At 34.8% G+C, this 16,139-nt stretch overlaps 1 pseudogene; it reads right to left on the minus strand.

Moving 5' to 3' along the window:
- Positions 1-9,107: 9,107 nt before the first annotated feature.
- LOC143536132 (scarecrow-like transcription factor PAT1 pseudogene) lies at positions 9,108-10,556 on the minus strand (annotated as a pseudogene).
- Positions 10,557-16,139: the final 5,583 nt, after the last annotated feature.

Genomic DNA, 16,139 nt, shown 5'->3' on the forward strand with positions numbered 1-16,139 from the left:
GTGTCCAAACCATTTTGCTTTATTATGTACAAGATAAGGGTATCACTTGGCACAAAAATAAGTCAATTAGGTGCCATGTGGCACAAACTATCATTTTTGTTTATTATAATAGTAGATTAAGATTAAGATTATCATCCTCCACACTTTTCGCCAGCTACCCGCTTTCCCCCGATCTTCACCTCTGCTGCAGTCGCTGATGATATCCTCCGTCGCCCCCGGGTCCTGTTGCACATTTTCCCTATCGCATCGGCTACCTTGGTTTTGATTTTGAATTTGGACTATAATCGGGATGTATTTGGAATTATGAATGTAGTTTATATTTGGGTGCAGATCCGGATTGGCGGACTGTCAGTTTGTTTTATGCTTTTTGTATTTGCCGCTGGAGGAGGTGGATGCGGATGCATAAAACGAAATGATAATCATCCTATTTGTATCTGCACACGAATATAAATTACAATCAGAGTTCCAAATATATCCCGATTATAGTAAAAGTTCAAATTTAAAACTGTGGTGGGCGATGCGACCAGGGAGAGGGGTGGATGCGACGGGGAAGGTGTGACGTTGGTGGGGTGCGACTAGAGCGGTCACGTCGGCGACGGTGAAGATTGATGGCCATTGGTTAGGAGTGTGGAGAAAGTTGATTGATATGTATATGTTAGATGTTGATTAGATTACGTAAGTTGAAGGAAGGAATGGAGACGTGTAGAGGACGAGTGTGGTGAAGGAATGAGATGTGTAAAGGGTACAGGAGTCAACTGACGGAATGGCTTATACTGTGCCCGTTGGAGAAAGAAAAGAATACAATACCTGAAATTTAGTTTTCAGGGATCTAGGGTGCCCTCGCCGATTTAACACAAGGGGCAAATCTTAAATTCCTCAGTTATCTATTTTAAGTTGTTTGTGCAGTTGCGAGTTGGTGTTTATGCAAACCACTACAATGTTATTATATTTTTAACTGTAACTATATAGAATATCTTTCACTTTTAGGTTGGTTTTTTCTTTGTTTTTGCCCAAAGCATTGTTACAAAATGTTGTTTCAATTTGATTTTAAAGTATGTAAAACCTTAATAAGATTAACAATCAAATAGAAGCTGTAAATCAAAAATAAAAGAGTGGTTATTTTAATTGAACTGTGATAATTGACATAATTGACTGCCGTCTATCTCTATTGATTGTGTTTTCTTTTTAGATCCGTGCAAAAAAATATGATAATATAGCGAACAACCGACCAAAAGTTTTGTGGTTGCCTTATAGAAACCAATAAAGTCTCTAATGTCACAATAAACCATTGATGTTATGAACTTCGAACTCAAGGGATCTAACCAATGGTCCCATTCTGGTTTCCTAGTTCAACAGGCACGTCAAGTTAATGTAGTGGTGTTGGAGTTCCTGGGTGTTGTTTATATTGAATATTGGTTGATAGTGTAGGATATATGGATAAATACTATTAAGTGTTGTTTGTGTACACTTTTCATTTTCTATCTTGTATCTCATCTGTGTTGATTAATTCTAATACTCCTTATTGCGTAATTCATGTCCGATCTTGATTTATCATTATACCGTCTGTGTGGGAGAAAATTGGACTTTACTTGATCACAGAATCGAAACTTAAAGAAGTTGACGAAACATAGTGTCTTAAAGAAGTTGACGATGGATAGTGTATGGCAAATATTTAGTTAAGGGTTGTTGAGTAAAACTGTGTGGGAGAAAAAGATGGACTTTACTTGATCACATAATCGGAACTTAAAGAAGTTGACGATGGATAGTGTCTTAAAGAAGTTGACGATGGATAGTGTATGGCAAATATTTAGTTAAGGGTTGTTGAGTAAAACTGTGTGGGAGAAAAAACATGGACTTTACTTCATCACAGAATCGGAACTTAAAGTTGACGATGGATAGTGTCTTAAAGAAGTTGACAATGGATAGTGTATGGCAAATATTTAGTTAAGGGTTGTTGAGTAAAACTGTGTGGGAGAAAAAAGATGGACTTTACTTGATCACAGAATCGGAACTTAAAGAAGTTGATGATGGATAGTGTCTTAAAGAAGTTGACGATGGATAGTGTATAGCAAATATTTAGTTAAGGGTTGTTGAGTAAAACAAAACTAATATTATTATTATCGTGATGTTGAAATCAGAATATGGCAAGGGAGGTTTTTGAACTTCAACTACTTATCTTTTCTTATTATTATAATGAAAACAATCTTATACTTATCAGTCTGCACTAAATGTCTGGAACATTTATAATTAAATGACAAGCTTTTTTATACCTTCCCAAACAACATAATGTGAGATGAGAATTTTTATACCCTCCTATTAAAAGGTTAGAATTTTATTATTAAAGTATATTACTAGGATACTTTAGATGACAGTAACACATTTATGATTTATATTTAATAGTTTGGGTTTTTTTAAAATTAAAATCGTTTTCCTATGACTCGAGTGATGAACTGCCGAAGAGAAATGTTTATTAAGCTCAGTGTTTGCTACACTTGTTTGGCGCTGGGAAAATCTATCAATTACATTTTTATGTCATTTTATGTCGTGTTGGTGGTGTGGCAAAGTATCACGGTGTGCTATTTTATCTATTTGTGCCTACACGGTACACGAAATCTTCAATCCCTTTAAACATGTGTAATGTCCTAAAAAAATAATAAATAAAGGAATACAAATACATATGCTATATACCGATGTGTGAATATAACTTTGAGATTCAACACTGCATAGTTATAACTCTTAAGACTAAATAAAAGTTATCTACTACAAAGAATAGGAACATAGGATATTTTTATAAGTAGCCAAACACTGTGGTGGTGGGAGGGGTGTTGATGCAATTTCTTCTCACACACCCCATCCAATCAAATGGTGCCACAAATTCAACCTCAAATTCATCACATTTTGATGGAATTTGGTAGGGATAGTAGTGTGGTGTGGTGTGGTGTGGTGTGGTGTGGTGTGGTGTGATAGGAATATTTTTGTTTTTTTTGTTGCAACTTAAAAAATTAAAACAATATTTTACTAGAACTTAAAAAATAAAAACAATAGTTTACTAGAACATAATTCAACTTAAAAGTTACAATAAACGTCTACTACTCGTCTGAATCCGGAAATTCCAAACCTAAAGAACCTATAAGCTCAACCAGATCCCATCTCAACCGATGATGAATATCTTCATCCCGCAAGTCTAATTGTACATCATCGGGAACGAGAACTTGAGTAGGAGGATCCGGTACCCAATATGGAGAAATTGCATTTCCATATTCTTTTATTAATGATGCATGCATACACGTAGCTAGAGATCGTGGGTTTTACATTTGTAAGTATTCATCGAATTGGTCGGGTGGATTACCTGTCGCTAGTTGACGAATAGCGGATGTGCATTTTTGAAGCGTCGTAAAACTTCGTTTGCCCCTCGCGTCGTAGGATTCTTGAAACCATTCTTCGTTTGCTTCGACGTCGGCTACAATCTTTAAAAATAAAGATTTCGGCAAACGAAAGCGTTCCCTAAACGTCTCGTCATTGTATTTCGGCTCCTCCACAAAATAATCGTTCATTAGCACTTCGTGGGCATGTATACTATCACGCTCCACCACTTTTTTCTTTGGACGGCTCGGGCCTTCAAGTTCGTTATATATATAACAACGGGAACCATTCGGGAATGTCATCGTCTGAAGACGAAGAGCTATCGGTGTCTAAGGGAACCAAGTAATTCGGAAATGCCATATTTTTTTGTTGTGAATGAAGGGGAAGATTGAGAGTGTTTTGAGTTGATTTGGTTTTATATTGGTTTTTTATTTATTTTTTTATTTAACGCTCCCCCCCCCCCCCTCCCCAAGAGTCCAATTTTCTCGATAAACACCATCACTTGCGTGATAGCTATCACGCAACCAACCCCCGTCACGCGTGAGCGATGACCAGCGGCGGTGTGCGGTGACCCATCACGCGAGATGGGGAGCTCATCACGCAGTGACCCGCCCCCCTCTAATAGTAATACAAATGGCCAGCCGAATATATTTACTATTTGGAGTACGTTAAAACAAATATCTAAAATATTAGTAGACTTATAAATCTATGGAATCACAAAGCATGAATAAATAATGATACTAACAATAACAAAATAGAATATAATTATAACTAGCTTAATTGAAAGAATGAGCATAAAACAAAACCGTCTGATCCAGTAAGACCCCAAGACTCATTTGTCCGTTTGTTGTTCAGGACCTCCAGGTATTAATATTCTACATACCGGCATCCCACAAACAATATACCAAATACAAAAGAGTATTCAAAAGGCCTGATATATATGCATGAACCTTAATTCTTCAATTACTCTGCACATGTCACTGAAACTAGCATGTTCATCCTCATCATTACACCCCTCTCTCTATCACTACAAGAACTCTGCCATGTTTCTTCAGTTGAAGCCTCACTGGGATAAATCTGTATCATATCTCCCTCCACAATTTCATGTATAAAAGCATATGGTTTTTTTACTTCTTTCATCATTCTTAACCATCTCTACTCTAAACTTTAATTATAAAACCCATGTCTCATTTTTAGCCCTGCTTGCGGTGCGCACATATAATGTATATATGTGTGAACCCTCGGGTGAGCAAAAGTGAAATTGCACTAATTTTGACGTTATTTTACTAATATCGTGAAAATAACGTTAAAAGTGACGGACGGTTAATCAGGCATCATGTAGTGGCGTTGATAGCTGAAAGATAAGGGTACATGCACCGATCAGCCGGTGTCCCGATGATTGAGTGCTATGTGCCTTATGTCCAAGGCTTGATGCAAAACTACTATCGAGCCGGGGGTCTCACCGGAAGCAGCCTCTCTAACCCTATGGGGTAGAGGTAAGGCTGCCTACATCTTACCCTCCTCAGACCCTACCATAGCTTTGCTATTGGTGAGATATACTGAGTACGATGATGATGATGATGACGACGACAAGCAATTAGGAAGCAAAATAAATTATAAGGCCGAGTAAGTGAGGGAGAAGGAAAGGTGGCGCCGTGGCGGCAACTGTAAGGTTCAAGGTAGTGTCTACAAGACTACAAGGGCTAAAGGCGACATTTAAGCGCGATTGATGGTGGCGTGAGATGGTGGCCAGTCTTCATAGGTGGCGTTGCGGTGAATTACGGTGGTGTTCGTTGTGTTACGCGATGGTCATAAAATGCGTTTTGTATACCGACTTATTCGTATCGATCGGAGAGGGTATCCACTTTGGACAAATTTTTATCAAAATATAAGACAATACTAAAGTAGAAGCATTGGATTATATTGGTACATCAAGCAAGCATGTGAGTTTTTATGATAAATCCTTATTTTAAATTATTTCTTTTTGGGATGGATACATGCTATATAAATGTTTATCAAGTTTGAATATTTTTAAAGTGTATCTTGTTTAAAGTAAACGCATGCTAATCATTAAGTTTCTTAACTCAGGCATATATACGTATAGTCATGGTACCGTTACTATATTTAAAAGAAATACATTCTTGCGTAGAATGTGGTGTGATGTGTTCATGGATGTGGTGAACTAAAAGTATATATGTTAGCAAATATTCTCACGGGAATAAGAATTGATTTATCGGCATGTTTTGTACTTTACAAGATGATACACTTAAAATGATTATCGTTTTCTACTCTCATGAACTCACCAACTTTATGTTGACACAAATATTTTTGAGCATGTATTTCAGGATAAGAGTAGTAAGTGTCGTAGAGGCATCAGGTGGCTATTTGGCAAAATCAGTATTTGGCACAAGGAACTCTGATAAACATAGTCTCGTTCTAGTTTGTTGTACATTTGTTTGTAAAGACTTATGACTTCCGTTGTGATTATAAATAAAGAGGCTTTGTTTTTGTGTAAATCCAACAATTTGTCGAGCCCCGGTTTAGGGTGTCACAACATGTTTAGGATTTTTAGTATAAAAGGAAGATGACACAATCTATTATAATCGTAGCTTGTTGGTGTATTTGAAGGCAACGTAACAACTATAGTTTTGACAAGCCAAGAAATAGGGTACATGTTTGAACTTAGGTTGGGCTAGATGGAAATTTCTTGATATGTAAAATTCAAGGCCGGCCATTGGGTAGGGTAAGACGGGCGGCCGGTCGAGGCACGCAAAATTTTGGAGGCCAAAAATTTTGATATATATATATCTATAATATATATAAACGAAAAGATAAAAATTCTACGTGTCGCGATGTGGTCGCTCCCCCTTTTTTTGGAGTCATCAAATTTGTTTGATTTTTAAATGGAGGCTTCTCATGCATTTGACCCGAATTCATGGGTATGGGTCTTACCAAACCCAGATATTTCTTAAACGAGTTATATCTCATTAAATAAAAAATTATTCTCACCAAATTATTGATGTAAAAATCCTATAAAATTATACAAAAAATTAATATCTTATTTATTTTAAAAAAGATATATATATATATATATATATATATATTATTTAAATTAAAAAACCAATTTTATAGTAAAAAAAATAAATGGGCCTTGAGTCTCATCAAACCATAAGTATATTATTAACTTTCATAAATATTATTTATAACTAAAAAACCAATTTTATAGTAAAAAAATAAACGGGTCTTGGGTCTCATCAAAATCATATAGCTTTTAAACCGGGTTATAACATCTCATTTATTTGTGAAACAATTTATCATCAAAACATAAGTATATTATTAACTTTCATACAATAAAAAAATATAAATTTAAAAAATAAATAAATATTAGAACAAACAATATAAAACATATATTTATATATAGTTTTATATCTTTTTTTATATATAAAATAGGTATGGATCTTAATCATTTTAAATATACTGGACTCAAGGCCTTTTTTCCATAATCCATTAAATTTATTGAGCCCAAACTAAGTTTAAAAACTTAATAAAAAAGTTAATGTTAAGCGTCGTTTGAAAAAATTAGCTTATACATTTCGTTACTTGTTAAGACCTATGGGCCTTTTTATTTTGTTTCGGCCGAGGTATTTAATTTTTCGGAGACGGCCCTGGTAAAATTGGTCTTTGTTGTGTTGGTTTACTAGGAGACTTTTGGCTGTTTTATTGAAAAATTTCTATTATAGAACTTTTTAAAATTATAAAACTTGAAATAAGAACAATATGGAGTCTTGAGTTGTAAATGAGCCAGTTACCAATATTTTAAAAGTAAAAATTTAACCTTTTGAAATCCGGTTCAAATGTCCAATGATGGATCTGGTTCAACAAGTTGAAATGAAGATTTACATAGTTGACTAGTAGATGAATTCTTAGGTTACATAAATTTGTTAGCCGCTAAGGGGTATGACTTATGTTGGCCATACCCCTCATTCGTCACGTCCATTTTTTCTTTATCATTCAACATCACCATTTAACCCCTATTGTGTTTCATTTCTCTTATTCTACACCATTCCGTTATTTTATTATATAAAGATATGAAAAAGAAAATTGATTGGCTCATCCTCCCCCCTCTTGAAATGATCAGCGTGAGGACAGTCATTTTACAAGGGTGGTGTTCAAATGAGGACATTGGGAAAAAGAAGTGGCAAATAGGACCAGTGAAGGGGGGAATAGATGTATACCACCAAGCCTTATTCCATAACTAAAACATATAGTTAGATACCAAAACAGTTAATGAGATATTTTAACCTATATAATCATAAAACAGAATAACAAACAAACTTGAAAGAGGTAATGGTAGTTGGTGTCGAAGAACATTGCCCAAACTTAAAATAGAATTATAGCACATGACTATTCCTATAATTTACTTTAAAATCATATTACTATATTTCTCTGTTTGAAAATAGAACAATAAGAAATAAAACAAAAACTAGTGGGCCGACATTATTCAACATGGGCCATATAAAAACCAAATTAATGGACGTGTGGTGGGTTGACCAATCTGAACAGCAACGTCCGACTTTAGAAACCAGTCGAGAAAACGTTCAAGTCTTCAACAACCTTACACATAACACATGGGGGTTGTCTGTCTTTACTTTTCTGGTCAACACTTTTCTCTTGCTGTATTATAGTATCCACACGAAACAAAATCATGTATAAGGCTTTGCCTTTGGGACTTGGACTTTGACTCTATATTTCTCTACTTACATTCTTTACCCGACACAAATATAACAAAAGTAATCGGGTGTTATATGTTGTTAAAAAACGTATCGTGTTTGGTTTTATGTGCTAGTATATTAAATTAAAATGTGCGTGTTTGAGTTGACGTGTTGAACACGATTATATTAACGTATAGACTAGTAAAGACACTTGATTAACATATGTAAGCATCTCAACCTGCCAACTTGGTTTGTTTAAGCCGTTTAACGACTTTATCACCGCTCTTCTATTTGTTTAAGAAGTTTATAACTTGACACGGCATATCAATCAAATTGACTTGTTTAGTCGTTTAGATAAACGAGTTAAACATGGCATAGTAGGGCTAAACGTTTTTAAGTGTGTCTAAATTAAGTTTGATATCTTTTGACACCACTAATTTATGGGTAGTGTTCTAACGTAGAGCAAAAACACGAAGTAGAAGATAAACTCTATAAGAGAAACACTAAATATCGAAGTTATTACATTATGCACACCCTATAAAAGGCCGAGCCAAAATAACACACCATGTCCGAACATCAAAAATAGAACCAACTCGCAGATACCTTCTCGTGCACTACTATAGCTTGATAAATCTACATGCAACCCAAATTATATCCCTTTCAAGTTGAATCAATTTCTTTTTGTCTCCTTTGACTCTATCTAACAGGTCCAAATATGAGTATCTAACTCTTGGATCAACTCAGTATCATGTTCGGGTTGAACTTGCCAACGTGGCACAATTGGCACCTTGTGTTAACAATTTTAATAGACTTAAACTTTTGACTTTATATTTTTAACCTGGAAAGATTCGTGAGTTCGTGCTAATAACTAATACCAAATCCACAAACGCTTGAGTGATCCGACACATGTATAAAGTTATATGTTTTTGTATTGTTAATGAGTGGTTAGCTCGATAGATAATCTAGATTGAGAAACAAACAACAAAAGAAAGTTGAATCAAAGTTCAAATGCAGATAAAATATATCGTTTTGATTCATTAGGAACTTGTTTATGTCACATTTATTATTCTAACTTTGATCATCTCCAAGCACAAGAAGCAACTAAATCTCTATTCATCCAACCAAGATACAAAGCTCCATCTCTTTCTTCAACTTTATATCTCTCACTATAGTTATTTAGTATCCGTTTAATGGTCCTGTTCACCAACGGGCTCATCGGGCACGGGCTAAACCCTGCCATATTAAACCGCAACCTCCACTTTCCCAAAAGCTCATGTCTTTCAACCCGTTCGTTCCCCTCACACGCTATGATGTTTACAACATCTCTGGCAAAACAATGTTGCTCCACATTTATTCTTTTCGTGTGGTCCCGTGGAAGCGTTATGTCTACCGACTCAAACATTGCATTATAATAATCAAGAGCCTCAAGAAACCGATGATAAAATGGAGTCGTGTTTGTGTTGGATTCTTGCTCGACTAGGGTTACAATTTTCGGCTTCATACTTTTTACTTGCCTAAGCACTCGGTCTCTATCATTCCGAGTGCTCACACTCTCATCAGGCACACGGTGTAACACAAACGCAAAGTTAACCGCAAGGGACTCACCGGGCCTAGCTCGAAAACTTTCAAGCCCGGTTTCCGTGTGAAACTCAAAAGGTACATTATAAGCTTTTGCAAGCTCACAAAGCCTTTTACCTACTTTACACAATCCATTTGGGGATTCGTGAAGTCCCGTTATCCGCATATGCGGGGGACCACCAGGTCTCCCGGCAAATGCCTGAATCAACGGGACCCACTGACTTCCATGTCCTACATGGAAGTCAATAATATGCACTCGTTTTTCACACTTCATCGCTTCGGCTATCGCACCATTAGCCGACATGTAACCGAACTTGAAATACGGGCAAATCTCGTATAAAACACGAGTGTTTATCTGGAGGTCGGATTTGTAGATCGCGCTACCGGAGGAGGAAAGCCGAGCTACAAGCCCTTCCAACACGTACGCACCGAGCCGTTGAATCGGTTCTCCGGTGACCGACACCATTTGCCGGAGCTCCGATATTAATAAATTAGCATTTATGACGTCATTTTCCGAAACCGATTTAGCACAGGCAATGAGTACTTGCTTCAAGTCTTGTTTTGAAACACCGACAATCATATCTTTCCATATTTCAATCTCCGGCGAGTCTTCAACACCGCCGGCGAATGACGTCACGTTTCCGGCGACATCATCGGAATCGGAATCTCCGAGCATTACAGTCTCCAACCGCCTCAATTTACTTCTAAAATCATAATTAACATCAGGAGAATGATGATGAAATTGGGGATAATATGAATCATCAAATTCCTGCAATGATTGGTAGTAAAAGGCATTGAATATGGCGGATCTATTGTGTTCGGATGCTTGCATTGAAGAATTCGTGACGAACACCGTTTGCAGACGACTTGAATATCTTCTTTAAACCGCAAAGATCTGTTCAACAAGAAACATACAGATGGAATCGTATGAATAATAATTGTTGAACCAATAGGTTGAGATATAAGAAAAGACTGAAACCTACCTTGTGAAACACCATTAATGGTGAATTCGTGAGCAGCAATAATTAGTGGGAGTAGGCAGGCATATTGGATTATTATTATTATTGATTAATAAAGGAAAGGAAGGATTGAAGGAATCTAACTTGGGTTTAAAGTATTACTAAAATGAATCATAGTTAAGGAGAATGAAAGAAAGGAGGAGTTAGTAAGCTACAGTAGTAGGGTAGAGTGAGTTATAAAAAGTAAGTCTTGTATTGTGTTGGGAATAATAATAGTGCGTTATCGCTTTCATCGTGTATATATACATACGGAAAATTACCAAAATAGTCCGTCGATCGGTCGGGCTATCAGATAAAACCCATAAAGTTCAGATGTCTCATCAACGTGTTAACTTTCTTTAAGTTTTAAAGACATATTATGGTAAATAGTTGTGGTACCATAGTTATTTTGAAGATTTTCATTATATTTGCTCTAGCGAGTATCTTTTTAGTCAGATAATATATACGAATTTTATGTCACTCTTTTTAATAATGATAAGCCACATATTTAGTCGGGTTATAAAGTTGATTATCTAGTGGATTTCAAGTATGAAGTTGTTTTGAAATGAAATTAGCCGCACAATGTGATACTATAACCTTCAAAATCTCAAAGATTTTACCTATGAGATACAAGGACATATTGTTGAGCGACATGATAATGGACATCCACATCAAGTAGGAAAACAATAACATCCTCCAAAAGAAAGGTAAAATATTAAAAGAAGGTGAACAAAACATAAATGAGACTCTGGAAGCTACCCATGCACAATTGCATCCCTAATTCATGTCATCCAGTAAAAGAACAATCCAAATGGTAACTACCTGACAATAAATGTCAAAGATCTTAACTGTTTGCAAATTTTTATAGATTATTATCGATCAAGCATTCAAATTACTCAATGAATACAACTTGTGATCACTAATTAAAGGCCCAACATGAGCACCATTCATGCTCTTCAGGTTAAATCACCAAGTGGTCCTTTTAATAGAACGGCTAACGCACACAAGTTCTCTAAACTCATTCTTGAATATACATTGATGTCCACTGTGGAACTCAAATCCTCAACCTCATGAAAAGGGACATAATTTTACACACTATGATACAACAAGACTTGGTGTGTGTGTATTTGTCAAAGATTAATTGATTGTCTCTCATATGTTGCTTTTGTCACGCCATAAGCAAGGTACAATATAAAATCTCAAAACACTAATAAACCATTTACTAGATCCTCAATCTTAAGTCTAACCATGTAAAGTTTGATAGCAACACACTTACTTTTGAGTCGCCTTCACCATATGCCTTATGTAGCTTTTCTCTCCACTTTGAACGTTTGAGAACATATCTACCATTTTACTTTATTCTAAGGCTCTAAGCTTTAAATCTCCTCGGTCTTAACTCCTAACTTTACTCTATTATACATTTAAAATTAATTAAATGAAATGAGTTTTTTTAAGAAAAAATAAAAGAGAAAATATTAAATAAGTAAATAAAAGTGGTCTAATTATCAAATAGTTTATTAGCCGTACCAAATGGAATGGATCAAGATAATTTGACTACTAAATATATTAATACCACATTTTTGTTTTCGATTAATTAAATTTCAAGTGCATAACTTAAATATAAAAAAAGTGATGGTCATGACTCATGATGACTTCATTCATTTGCTGGTTGTTTAGTACAACGCAAATATGGCAAGCCTTGTAAAACGTTATTACGCATGTTAATGTAATTTTGATTTAAGATGTTAGCTATTTTTAATTACCGTTTGCTTTTGACACCTTTTGCGCTCTCGACCCTGACGCGGTTCAGTTCCTTAAGCGGGTTCAGCAGGTGGTCAGCAGTAACTCCGCCCATGCTAAAGGGAACGTTGTGTTTAGTAGGGTAGGATTTGCTATTCAGAAGGGGTAGCGGCGAAGCTTGTTGCCCGTCTATCTGCCGTTAGTCTGTAATTGTCCCGGTGTAAGAGCTATTTTTTTAAATGTATTAAATCAGGGTTTCAAGCCATAAAGATTTCAATAAGCAATCATGTATTGTATTATGTCATGTGCATGATTGTATGTCATGTGCAATGGTAAGACAACCAAGATGTTATGAGATATTCTGTGTAGTCGAATGACAACAAAAGTGGTATATGTATCGTGACAACAAAAGTGACATGTCATGGCATATGTATCACCAACTAGACGATTGCTACATGTATCATCATGTATTTCACGCTACGTTGGCTAAATGATGACTCCTAACCTAGTAACCTAGTTTTGATATTAAAAGATCATTTGTTTAGGAAAAGAATAAAATGCCATTAGTGCCTTCATATGAAACAACCACTTGTGAGTATGGCTGTTCAAAAAGCTCGCGGCTCGCTAGAAAAAAGCTCGCGGCTCGCTAGAAAAAAGCTCGATTTTAAATGAGCGCGGCTTGACTCGGCTCGATTTCTAGATGAGCCGAGCTCAAGCCAGGGCTAGCTCGGCTCGTTGGCTCGTTTTGATTAAACCCTAAAATTTAATATATGTATATAATAATAGTATACCAAGAAATAAATAAATAAAAATTATACAAATATTATGCTACTCGATACCTAAAATCTTATAAAAGAATAACTAAAATAAAACATATGTAGTTATACTTTCTATACTCTATAAATTTTATATAATATGTATGTTAAAATTATAATTGTTGTCTTTTAAATATCAAAATTTGAAAAATATAAAATAAAAAAATAGTAAATAAAAAAAATTAAAGGATCCCAGCTCAAGGAGATCGGCTTGAGCATTAGACGAGCGGAGCTTGAGCTCGATTTTTCATCTCGATAAAGAAAACGAGCCGAGCTCGAGCCTACTCGATTAAGTGCGAGCTCGAGCTAGAGCACACTCAGGCTTGACTTGACTCGGCTCGTTTACAGCCTACTTGTGAGTCTTTAGGGCATAATTGAATTCATCTAATCAATTTTGTAGTTATGTTTCTTTTGATATTAGATATACTAGTTTTAAAGCCCGTGTAACACACGAAATGATCCAAATAATTAAGTTACAAATAAAGTAATATATAATATACATAGAAAAATGTATTACATCTATGCTTGTATCATTATACATAAATTGATTTTATTTATATCACAAAATAAAATTAAAAAAATGAACTTAATTAGAAACTAATGCACGTGCAAAAACATACTAAAAAACACTCCATCTATTGAAAATTTATTCTCAGTACCATATATGTATAATTGAAATAAATTTAGTTATGAACCAATTTTAGAGAATACTTCTCATATAATAATCGATATCATAATTTTTTTTTTGATAATTTTGAAGGGTATATATGATATATTAATAACTTTGCAACGACATACATGATCTTTTTTATTTTACATAGGTATATATGATATTTTCAATATTTATAAGAGTATAAATGAAATTGTCCATAGTTTTAACTACATGCTTCATTACTCAATCTCTCATGAACTTGTGAGTATGGTCTGGTTCTACATGTTATTGCCTTAGATCAATCACAAACGAGTACTCTTTCGAATGTGGTTCCGTTCTATTTGATTATTGCTTAAATCAAACCATAATCATTACTTTGATTATTAGAATACAATAACCGATGAGTTTTACTCAAATTGATTATTGTTTCAAGGGGTGGGTTCCACGTACGTGCGACGCCTCCTGATTGAAAATATAAATTGAAGTGAAATAAAATTACGGGGATAACATGTCTCAAACTCATGATCTTCGTATTGTACTTCAACCCTTTGATTGTGTTTGCTTGTTGCTATTAAATATGATTTCGTATACATTAACCATAATCAAACACAAACAAAATAAAACAAAAATCATAACAGAACCCACATACGGCATGCTTATCTAAAGAAATAAAAAATACTTTTACGTCCATAAAGTAATTACATAAACTTCTTGATCTAGTATAAATTTATATTATTTAAATGGGCAAATCTCAATTTTCAAGCACTAGATATAAAAATCCATAAATCCATGACCCACACGCTTTGTAGTTATTATCATCGTGTGATAATAAAAACACGACATTCTAGGTGTGCAGATAAATATAAGTAAAAAGTTTATTTATTTTAAAATAATTTAATCGCTTTTCTATCTAAAGTATTATTATGTCTTTTATTTTATCTATTAAATATTTATTTCGTTCTAATATAAATCTAAATAAATATAGTTATTTCTCAAACAAATTACACTATAAGGAAATCATGACATGTTTACAAATTTAAGGCGCTCTAGTTATATATTTCTGGAAATTTATATTAATTTCACGCGATTACATGTCTTAATTTTTATACAATAACAAATATAACAATTGTATTTAAGTAGCTCTGTTTGAAGCACCACATAGTCGCAAGTATCGCTTACCACTTTGTTGGGTAGAAGTTGCCAGCAAGCAATTAACTGGTCTTGAAACTGTTCAAGAGAACATTAAAAAGATTTTCAAAATCCAAGATCGACTGAAACAACACGTGATTGACAAAAGAGCTATGCCAACAACCACCGGAAACCGTTAGAATTCCAAGTTGGTAAACAAAATACTCTCAGTTCTCTTTACTTTGATTATTAGGGAAGGAGGAGTGATCACCTAAGATACCCCAATCCCCACCAATTCGATAATGTCATGTTAATACTCCTCTCAACTACCCTAAATACACTTAAACAAGAGGCAACACTTCTCTCAACTACACAATTTTTTCTTTTTTTAATAAAAACTAAATATATATAAAATAAAAACCATTTCATTAAACCTTAAAAATAAATATTGCAATAAAATACGATTACTTAGAAAAAACAACACACGTACGAAGAGTTTATAAATTACATGTCCAACCATATTCCCCACTATTTGGGGTTTTCCATCTAGAGTCACATTCAACATTTCACTGGCCAAATGGTCTTCGAGACGAGTAAATGATTTCAACTCCCGGTCATAACTAGGTCCATCGCCTCTTTTTTGTTGCGCCAAGAACTCGATGGTCGCCTCTTCTTGCCTCCTTCACTTCGACATACTCCTTACACTCCGACTATTTTCATGTCGTATATTCATCAGATGTCTCGACCATTTCCTTTCTGGTTGACATTGAGCTTGACAAAGTAGGCATTTTATCTTTCCGACGTGGCCTTATTGGTGCGGGGTTTTTGTTGAGGTCCGACATACTCGACATGAAAAAAGATAGTTAGATACTTAGATCGACCAATTTAAATTGACAAAATAAAGGAATGAAAAACTAATCAAATTATAAATTTATAATTCCAGAAAAGAAATTAAATAAATAAACAAAGCATGCATACAAACTTGTCCCCTTTGACTCAATAAACAATTCTCACATTTACAATTTACCGGACTTGCCCCGACCAAATGTTTGGGCTTTTACCATCAAAATCAATGGTGACAAAAGTTATTTCATCTGTGTTCGGAACAAAGTCAACCGTCTAATTGGGTTTATGGGCCCCTATGTTGTACGGT

The sequence above is a fragment of the Bidens hawaiensis genome, unplaced genomic scaffold (assembly GCF_021521415.1).
Source record: "Bidens hawaiensis isolate Kalapana, Puna unplaced genomic scaffold, B.hawaiensis_p1.1 tig00010738_1, whole genome shotgun sequence".
In the NCBI taxonomy this organism is placed as follows: domain Eukaryota; kingdom Viridiplantae; phylum Streptophyta; class Magnoliopsida; order Asterales; family Asteraceae; genus Bidens; species Bidens hawaiensis.